Genomic DNA, 11,774 nt, shown 5'->3' with positions numbered 1-11,774 from the left:
GTTACCATGCAGTGTTGTCTCGTATTTAGTTATCAATACAAGAAATCAAAGATGAACATGAAAAAGAAGCATCAAAACTTGTCCGCGCTGAAACAGGATAAAGTATTCCATTTTATGACCGAACATGCACACAATTTCACTTCTAGCCATAGAATATCTAGAATACCAAGTGACTACATCACTACATCACCCCTATAACCGACCCTGATCATTGACGTCACGACACCCACTTTGTATCGAAATAAACTACACAAAATATATGTTTACATCGATTCAAAACTAACTCGAGCGTTAAATGCATCGAAACTTTCAGATTTGTTATGAATTTTAAACTTTTCCACTACTATTCTTTTTCGATCGAGTCTGGTATCGAACTCGGATTACAAACGATTCGATATATCGATAAAAATCCTACCGTGACTTCGACACACCGTAACGTCTTTTATTCAATTGCATGGAAAATCGGAGAGATTCAGTGCACCACCCTAATGTAGCCATCTCTTTTTAAATTCGCGGGATAGAGAGAGAGGTTAGACAATAAAGGTAATTGAGGGTAATAGAGGGATAGTTTTAGTCTAGACGGTAAGTTGTATTTTAGATATTATAGGCGTTCGTAGTTTAAGAGAGAATGTATTGTTGAAGAGTCGTTTGCTATGTCTGCATGAATACTCGTTCAAACTGCGCTACATTAAAGTCTATATCGTCTGCAAATGAAAATGAAGATTTGAAGCAGTTTTCCTGTATTACTGAGTAAATTTCACTTTATAATGTTCTGGATTTAAATCTGTATTTTTTTTAACTAATTTTTCATTAACTTTTTTTTGACTAGTGTTTCTACTGTAAGTAGTTTTTCATGACAAACCGCGTTTTCTCAAAGGGAAGACAAATCAAAAGTTGTGTACCTACGGGAAGTATGCAAAATATTTTTCAAATCAGCAAATTCTAAACGATTAGTTTATTATACCTCTTCTAGGTTGAATAATTTTAACTACATTTCAGTGTTAATTATTTAATTTGTGAAACTTATTTTTAGACAGTATATAAATTATTTAAGTACTTATATCAATTAATATTATATACGCTATAATTGCAATTAACAATATCCCGCTTAAAAACATATTGAATTTTATGTTTTTGCGTTTCTAACTGCGTAATAATTTGCAATTTGCTTTAAATATATTAGAAAATACGGATATACGAATAAATTTCGAATTAATCCTTTGATGTATTATTTAATTTTAATTGGAAGGATTATAGAATAAAACCTTATTACGTCCACGCCGTTTCACGTACCTTTCGTGTATTGTGCAATCAATTATAATCAAATTTGCACAATAGACGAACTCGTAGGTAAAAATTAATTAAATATTTCTTTTAAGAAAATTCGATTTTTGTACGTATTAAAATGCACTGTATGGTTTATGTTAACCCATGCTTTTAATACTTTAACTGAATGACTTAAAAATAGTAAGAAAAAACCAGCAAAAATAATTCTTTGGTATCATTAAATACTAAGAACAATTTCTGGATTTAACTTAAACTCACAGCTTGTGACCTTGTGACTTCTACAATACACATTATTCTCTAGCAAATCTTTTCGCACTGTCTTGCCTGATGGCACTGAAGCATTGTTTTAATACAGGTTTTACTAGATTGAGAGACAGCATGTATGAAACAATAGAAGAAACTGAATGTCAAGAAAAACGTTAAGTCTACCATTACGCAGATGGCTAGGTACCGTCGACAGGATTTATACAATTCTATTAGCAAGAATCTTGAACATTCTTTAGGAATTCAAAGACGTTTAAAATAACTTTAGTTTGAAGCTAGAATGAAAGGGTAAGAAACATTCCCAGTATTTACCTCTCGTTTGGAGTGTTAAAACTTAAGCTCCAGCCTTTAGCTACCTCTCCCCTTTGCGTAGATGTTACAAAACAGTCCTTAGAGTTTTATGTTAATTTGTGTAAGCTGCGCAGTTGGCGCAGAATATTGTCCTTTTCAACTATTTGCGAAATTGTTATAATTATACAAAACGGTGTTAAAACTGCGAATTGCTACATTCTCCTTAACAGCCTCTCGGCCTATTTGCCACCAACATGGGTGAAGGAAAATTTCATCCGTTAATTTTCCATTCTAAGTACCTATATTCTCTTTGTTTCGCGTAGTCTAAGAATATTCATTAATTGTGTTACATTTTAGCCAGTTATTACAAAAAAACATAATTTGAAAATGTACTTTCAAAAGCCTTCCTAGATATCAGTAACCCAAGTTTTAGTGCACCCTTTAGGTAGGTGTCCCATACATTTTGTGCAAATGCGTTCATAAAAATGTGCTTAAGATGCCATAAAAGCATATTCTATTATCTAAACACAAGTCTCGTTCGTTTTTATAATGCCACAAAGTTATAAATGCCATCAAACGATAGCTCAACACACCTGCGGTCAACTTAAAACAAATACTTCGGGTACTACATTCACCTGGCAGGACTTTATGCCCCTATAAAGCTCACAAGCACCCATAAAAGCATTATTACCTATTAATTTCACACCACATTAGCGAAACACACAATAAAACTTTAACATTTGGTTCGGTGACAGTGATTTGGAGTTTTGTGTTTAGCGCCATCTATCAGCAGCGCGCGGAGGCTCGCGGAAAAAGATTATAGGCATTATACGGCCGAGTTTACGACGTCGTAAAAGTATGTCGTAAAAGCGAAGGGCACGCACGCCCTCTGTTAATCGTTCAGAAACCGATATTGCGGTGAGGCCCCGAGATAGATTACTTTTAGGAACGTTAGGAATAACTTCTTGGCGTTTGTCTATTTATGGGCGCGTGCCGAATTGCGTAAGTACCATAACTCACTCGAGGGTAGTAAAATGTGTAATGGGTTGTTTATGTAACCAGTCAAATTAGGTCACGAGATTAGAATACGTGAAAAATAAGTTATTAGGATGTAAAGATTCCTGACAAAACAAACATGACTAAGCAGAAAGCAGTCAGGATTCCATAAAAGCCCCGAAGAAGTATTTATTTAAGGAGAAGTCAATCAGTTCGAACCCAAAAGCCAATCGTTTGTTTTACGACCTGCAATAATTTTTGGGACAATTAAATACAAGAAATAGCCACAAACTACCATACAATGCGTAACAATTTTATTTGTGCACCCTCGCAGTCGTTAAATTTTTATTGACTCCAAACTGCGTGACTTTAAAAATACACAAATTTATGGTCACTCAAACTGGAAACGATTATTCAACACGTCGTAACTATTTTATTGCATTAATGTAAACAAAGCATCAATTTTGTTATCTATTGGAGTCTTTTTTGTTAAAATTCATGAGACAATCTACACGTTTTATTTATTTTTAATTGGTTGCGTATTGACTAGTGTGATGCGTTATAAAAAATCAACTAGACTAGTTATTAATTGATTTTTAACAAGACAGATTTTCCTCGTTAATATAAAAACTATAATAATGCTTTTCACGTTCTCACGTTTTAAAACACAGCAAAACGATTTCAAATAACTCAACCAAATGTTTTATTTCTACCGCAAAGAAAACTACAAGAATACATCATCAATAACACAAAATTTCATATTGAAAGTCATGAAAGTTAATAAATAATATCTTCATTAATGTGTACGCAGCTCTACTACACTACGACCCTCTCGCGTAAAAACTGGAAACTAAACACTAACTCAAGTGCATCAGTTGACTAAGAGTGCAAATAATGCGCGCGCAGGCCAATAGATGGCAGGCATTTTACTAAACGCACAGAAGAAACTCGTTAGTTCATGGTCAACGTAAATTGGTACATGACCAATAGATGGTGCTGTTATAAGTATTCTTACTTTTATTTTTATTTTTAAGAGTGAGAATTCATCAAATATTATTGTTACGTAATCGTTTTACTTACCCGTTAATTTTACACTTAGTATTCTCATGTGACTACATTTTGTGTATCTGTTTATTGAATTCTTCTTGATCATGGTGATTTATTGCACTTGATATCTACTTTTTTTAATAACCACAAAATACTCATATATGTTTTGTCACTTAAAAAATGCGTAATTCTAAATAACACTCAAAAATACTTTTTCACCACACAGATTTTTGTATGTTCACATAAAATATCAGAACTCTACTAAATATAATATTGTTGGTATTTGCTTTCTAACAATAATAACTGTAGATTTATTTTGGGAAGGGTTTTATTGCTTGCGCAATATTGTTTATTACTCACCTTTACCAAGCTCTCTATTTCCTACAGCTTTGACTAAAAACCGCTATTCTAAAAACATCATAATCTTCATCCTTTCTTTCTTTTTTAAATATTCTACATTTTTAAAACAATGCAAAACTCAAAAAAAAAAAAATTACAATAGATAGACGTAACTTTTGAGCTACAAATGTGAAACAAATGAGCAACGATTGTTTTGTTTTTTAGAACGGCGGCTTTTTGTAAAAGACTCTACTTTTGTGTATAAGCTCGTAATATTCTAATTTCCAATATTGTTTTGAGGTAAAAGGGGTTCATAATAATAAATAATGCCGTAATATAGTCTATTCCATTTTTTTTTAATATTTTGACATACCTAAACCTCGAAGATTTCATAGAATTAGGAAGTAGCATATTGTTATACCTACCTAAAATTATTTTTTTATTATTCCAGATATTCCCTTCACCGGTTTTCCAAAATGTAAGTAAAAAAAAGCAGTTTATTTTCTTTCCTCAAGTGTGGATTCACAATTTATTTTATCTAAACAGCCGATCAAGAGATCTCTAAAAATACCTCAGAGCAATATCTATTCAAATCACCTTATCACTAGGCTTCTGTTTAAAGTTTTAAATAGTAATTTAAAGTGAAAACTATATCGAATTATTTTAATTAAGCAATAAAAGGGTCTAATAAAAAGTAATTAAACTATATGTTATTAACAAGACATAGGAAATGGTCATTGGAGTTTGTTACCCTATCGTAATGGCTATCAGAATACAGTTAAGTGACAGTATGTTTTCTGAACATTACCTACCTGATTCTCGGTTATCTAGAAGCAATCATGGAGTGGCGAAACAGGTCCTTAAGATTTGTAAATCTGTCGTTCAATCTTCGGATAAAATCTCTTGCCCTTGAGAAAGGAATGGAACAGTTGGACAATATTTTTTGTAGAGTTTCAAATGTTTTTTAGTTTTCAACAGTTGTCCACGCCTCGCTTTTTTATATTAGTTTTTAAGGATTCAAGATGGCAGGTGGGTTAACCAATGGCGTAGTTATCTAAATGGCAAGAGTAAAGAGTTTGGAATTAATAGGCAGGTGTTATTCTCTATTCGAAATCCAATTTATAACTCCTTGAGAAAATTTTAAAAAGAGCTTTCGAAAGAATTATATTCAATGATATCAAACAGTGAATTAATCAGTGCTATTTTAGTCATACTGATTCGGCTCTATATTACAAACTTATATCGTCCTGTTGTCTGTCTTCCCTCTGTAATCAAATCTTGCAAGTTTGCAGTTTCCGATTGAGCAGAATATTTGAAAATATACATTGCTTGACGCTAGAGCTCGTAGCTGGCCATAGGCTAAAAGCAACCATCGAGTAAAGATTCATTTGATTGTCCTTTTGAGTAGGTACTTTGATTCCAAAGTACGAATAACAATACCTATAAATGCTTGTTTTGTTTTTAAAGAACGTTGTGTTCTGTATTTTTGTGAATTGCAGAGCTGTACAGTAAAGTGAAAAAGCTTTAATGACTCTACATAAAGTAATTTGCAATTGACTGTAACAGTATTATTAAAATACACAAATCGAGTACGAACTTACATCTATCTAGTGAGGTATAAGAGCTGGCGCCATTTCAAATTGATTTTGATGAGGCAAGCAGACTCCAGTAATTGGCTCTACAATTCTACATGAACTGACGTACACATACCCACGATTGTCTTTTGTTATGCCGCTAATAGGAATAAAAATAACACCCTCGTATTTTATAGATTTAGGAAGTTTAGTACTCGTCCAAAAACAACATCTCTGGCGTTTCCGGTTCTCCTAATAGGTACTACCTAGAGTCAGATAATTTATGTAGATAAGCCATTTATATGGAGATAACGGCGTTATTGCCTACAATGCGTATATTGTACCTACGCATAAAAAAACATGTACAAAGACTTATGCGTCCTTTAGTAGGAGCCAAGTGTTATCTCGCCCCGCCATCTAGCGGAGCCTCTTGACAATTTTTATCGGTTGATTAAATCGTTCCTAGCTACCCCTTTATGGGCGAGGCGTGTATATACCCAGTTGTTTGTTTTTGGATGAGCAAGGAGATAAAATCAGTAGGTGTTTGCATATCAGAACGTTATATCAAGGAATTGTTGTGGCGTGTGTCAAATGGAAAATATTGAGCTGTTACAGTTTTAATATGAACTATGCCATTGCCACTATGAAATTGAGTACACATTGTTATAATTTTTTCTGTCCACATCAGACTGTTTTAACGGTTGGTATTTCAATAAGAGCGTTAAAGTATGATTTTAGCTTAATAAGTATAAAATGAAGTAAAAAGATTGTTAAAATATTCTCTTTTTAATAAAATCGCTGCTCTACAATATTATCTCCGTAACACAAAACTGTAATAATTATAAGACAAACAAATGTACATTTTTATAGGTAATTTTTTTACAAATCATGCAATTATTTTGCCGCACGAGATAAAACACTCAGCAATCACCTTCTTATCTAAATATTTCAAAATACAGACCACAATTTCAATATCAACCCAATATCCAATGCACCCAGTTACATATTAAAATCACTGCTATCGACCGTTTGTATATTATAGTCGATTAGGAAGTTTTAATGATCGTTAAGCCCGCCTTAATGATTACAAATATATTGAAATGTGTGTCTCACATTTACATGCGAACAAGTTAATCACATTAAATCACGCTGATATCTTTATTATGTAGGACTTAATAATTATTTACTGGAATATGTTGAGGCCAAGAGCTAAAATAAACGGTGACGTGTTCAAAATCTTTGTTATTTTTAATTATGGAGTATGTTTTGTGTTTCTTCTTTATTTGGTGCATTGGTCAGAATTCACAAAAGATATTTTAGTGAGATTATAAGTGGCGCTCTTTAATGTCTTTTTTTGTCACAATAACTTTGTTGTACACTAAAATAAAATAGTCACTCGAAAAGAAATGTAATTTTTAATTCGTCATTTTTACGTTTCGATACAAGTTAACTTAAAAGATATACCTAAAATAATGAGAAAATAACTTCACGGACACATTTACAGTAATTTGACTAGGTTAGCAGAAAAGGTCATAAAATATTTTCGATAAATATATCCTCTGCCTTTTTTAATGTTGCCACCATACAAGCGCACAGTATTAAAATAATTGCTATATACCTGCTATGAAATCAACACTCATATCATCATCATAATTTACACAACAACCTATTAAATACTTAACAGCAAAACAAACAACTCACTAGAAAACCTTGATAAATAAATCAGGTTTACATAGAGCAAACAGTAGCTGGAAATAACGTATTATAAATAAACTTATACAGAGAATATAACATCATTATCCCATGAAATATTTACCAGATAAATCCATTAAAGAAATGGAAGACATACGTAGGAGATAACAGGTATTGCGTCCGCAATATATCTGCTGATTTTCTGTAGAAAAATCTTTATTTAAGAGGTGTTTTACACTGTACTGGTAAGCCCTAATATGGTGAAAAGATTATTTGAAATTAAGAAATCATTTTTAAGTGCGTAATTCTTCTTAACATTGGAAGTCTGATTTATTTTTTATGTATTCAGCATACTTAGAATTGTATAGATGTTAATACTACATTAGTACTTCTTCATTTATTTTGTATGTGGTGTGAATTCTTTGTATTTTTATTATTGTTATCTTTGTCAGTTAAGTTTTCTTGGACCATGTTCTGGAGAGCAAAGCAACTTCCCTAAAAGACAAATCGAAAATTTCTGCCTTATATTTTCTCATTTTTGACATCCATTACTGATACACCTGAAATACCTATCATACCAATTGAAGATCCTTCCTGCCATGTCAAAATGTAGGTGAGAATAGAACAATGGTAAATGAAGTATGTATTCAATTTTTTAAACGCAGAAATAGTTGCAAATCCCCATATTATACAGACCTTCTTAATTCACATTTCTTCTTAATTCTGAGCCAACGACACGTTGTAGAGTGTGACTCGCTGTTAAGATCTCTTTGAAGACCTCATAAACGTAGAGATAGTTCAGCTAACGTTCGCTCAACATACTTGCTTCCTGCTTCCTAAGGGTGATAAAATTAGTATTTATGAACGTGCTAGGTGTAGGATGAAAAGAAAACCAAAAATATAATATGATAGAATATTCTCCGTGATAGACACAGTCCAATGAACAAAAGCCTACCGGGAAGATGATAGTAGGCCTTAAATATTTTAGTTTTTTTTAGTACAGTGATTTCATTGATTTGTTAAGTAATATCGGTATTTTTGTGGAGGCGTGACAGAGCAATTCACGGCATAGAGCGGCATCTCTCTTCCAAACCCGCTACAATATTAGACGTGGTGTTTGATTTACTATCCATATTCATCTATAGAACTAAAGTTAGTCTGAAACCGCTATGCCCATGATAGCTTATTAAGCTTATGAAGCCATGTCTCATCATCAGCCCTGTAGCACTCACATTGTTCATTCCATTCTTCTGTGTCTTGTACGTTACATCTGTCGAATTTTCGAATATCTGTCTCATCCTTGGTCGTTCTGCAATACGCAAATTTGTCTCGTCCTAAATAATGAAGAGTTTTATTGCTTCATTATAATCATTCTTCCCAAACTAAATACAGTTTTGGCTCTAACCAGATTAAAATTTAAAATACTATCATTACCAGTATATTCAGTACAAACCGATGCCTCAACACAAGTGTACAAACGGCTTTAATCCAAAGATTTGTGCGACCCACGTATAAGCAGTATAGCAGTGGCTATTAAGGGGCGTTCGTCGATTTACGACCAATTAAAATCTATATCGTGGAGCCAATTAAACCTCTAGTGGTTTATTAGTATCGAACGTTGTGTTTATCGAGTCTTCGGCATTTCAACCGGTCTCAACCTTACCTAGTGCAGTCCCCACAAACTTATTGGATTATCTTCACTTAATTAAGCCTCATCTACTGAAAATATTACTATGTATTTACTTTTTCTTTTGCCCTTCTATGAGTTGTCTATAGCTAGATATTTGTTACTTTGCGAATTATGGTTGTTATATTATCTTCGAAGATATATACGTATCATATGTTGTACGTAATGGCATAACTTGTGTTCGTTATAGAGAATAATTATGACATTCAGATAGATGGGAATGTACGTCGCTGTGTTAAATGGATTTAGATAATAAGATAGATAATTCAAGAGAAACAATCTAAACTGAACATAAATTTGTGTGTTGTAACGATTTCTTGAGGAACTTGAATATATAATTATGTTTTCGTTTAACTTTGTTATAACTACTTAATAAAACACAGTTTTTAATTAATTATTTATTTATTTTATGTTATTTTACCACGTTAAAATTGTCATCGAAGCTATTCAGGCTATGTAATATACATATATGTAGGTGTAGAAAAATGATGTAAGATATTTTTATATTGCACGTAAATAATATGTGAAGCTGATATGACTTAGTGATAACACCGCAGGACTACCTAGTCAAAGGTTTCGAGTTCGATCCCAAGGTATGCATTAACTTCTTAAGCGTTGTGTGCATCAAAAAAATTGATATCACAGCATCCGTGTTTAGGAAGGTACGTAAAAATGTAGGTCCTTTGCCTAGCCAGTCCGGTCATGTCAGATTGCAGTCCCATCGGGCTTTGAGAATAAGGGGACGGAGAGTGCACCTGTGTTGGCGCATACGCTTGTGACCTATAATAAGTCCCGTACAGATTGGGTGGCTGTCTTTTGACACTAGCCGCCATTGCCGAAATCAATGAAGACATAGTGCTGAACAATTTGATAATTAGAAGTTACCCTTTTAATCAGGTACTTTTGAGATTTTTTAAGTATATCCATTTAAAAAATACACACTAACATACCTACTTCGTATAGTTTTCCATTAATTAAGTAATTAAAGTTTGAAATGCCAACGTAAGATAAAATCAATATTTATATTAGGAAGTAGGTAGATACCGGCAGTTACAAATATTTGCGGTGATATTTATTACAGCAAATATAGAGATAAGATTCTATTCGATTCTCGATTCTCATACAAAATCTTGTTGGAACAGGTAGGTGTAGTTCAGTAACCTTATTAGAATAAATATTCAAGTTAAGTTCAGAATTGTCGTTCTATCGAAAATAGATTCCATTAAAAATATTTTAATATCGCATAAAATTCGAAAACAAAAAAGGATCACATTTCCAGTAATAATAGGGGAAAACTCGGAAACTAATCACTTAAACTTTCCAATCCCATCGTAGGCCATACAGGGTCAATACAACAAATTTTCAATTACCCCCAATGGTAGCAAATTCAGCTGAAATGTAAATTATTTCAGCGTGTGCATTATAAATATAATTGTAGGTGTTTCTGGGCGGGGTATGGCGGGCCAATGGCTGTGCTCGGCGAGGTTTGGGCGCCGCCCGCCGTAAGACGGATGTTTTGCCGGCGAAGCCTTCGCCGTGAACGCTACACTCGCACGGAACAATGTTACAATATTCATGGCCACGTATTTTGAATATAATGTTTGATATTTAATATCTTTAAAGGCAAGACTCGTATTTTAAAATATTGCTTCTACAATACTGCTTTTTACTTATGAATAATGGATATTAAAAATGAGGTGGTAAGAAAAATCATACATTGTTATTCAGCTTCATTTATGAACCTTCATGTAAAATATTTATCTACGACACCATAAAATTTAACTCGATATTTTATACCAGGAAGACTGACTCAATTTAGTTAAAATGAGACACAAGGCCACATCAAGCTTGTGCTTTATAAAACTTCATGAAGGTTTAATAACAGTAAGACATAACAAGTGAAGCGAAACAAAACAATAAATCAATTAAGCAGTTAACAGCAAGACTGACAAATCACGATAATTAAAACGACAGAAAAAAGTTACAACTATTAGTAGTAAATTCAGTAGCCGCTCACATCGGAGCAACTTGATACACTATACAACATATGGACATTTAGTACCACCAAATGACTCATAAAATTACCCAAATATCCCACAACACCGTAAATTTATCGGCGAACGTCATTCACCTCGTAAAACCGTCAAGCCGACTCATTCTCGGCGCGGAACGAAAGACTGTCGTGTCAATCATTAACGTCAAACAAAATATAAAAATCAATTTACGCGACATCGAAGCTATTATGTGGTAGTGAAAACCGCTTCATTACCACTCATGGTCCCCATAAAAGTGCTCATATTCCCGCGTACAATGGCCGCCATGATTTACCACGCGAATATATCTCAATATGTAATAATAGTTTGTTCATTGTTAATTCGTACCACTCAGTGCCCCAGAACAATAAATTTGCGATTAGATATAAAGCAGAAATGTGTCTACAATGATTTAGATGCGAAGGGAAGACCCCGTCGCTATTTACCTGAAGTGTATTGAGCATTCGATGATATTATGTGAACCACAATGTAGCGAAAATATCTATCGTTTTTTGTGTGTGTGAAATGCGATTCTGCACGTTCATTATGAATTCGCATTTCTTT

This window comes from Trichoplusia ni, chromosome 8 (assembly GCF_003590095.1).
Source record: "Trichoplusia ni isolate ovarian cell line Hi5 chromosome 8, tn1, whole genome shotgun sequence".
NCBI lineage: Eukaryota > Metazoa > Arthropoda > Insecta > Lepidoptera > Noctuidae > Trichoplusia > Trichoplusia ni.
This window is presented reverse-complemented; position numbering follows the sequence as displayed.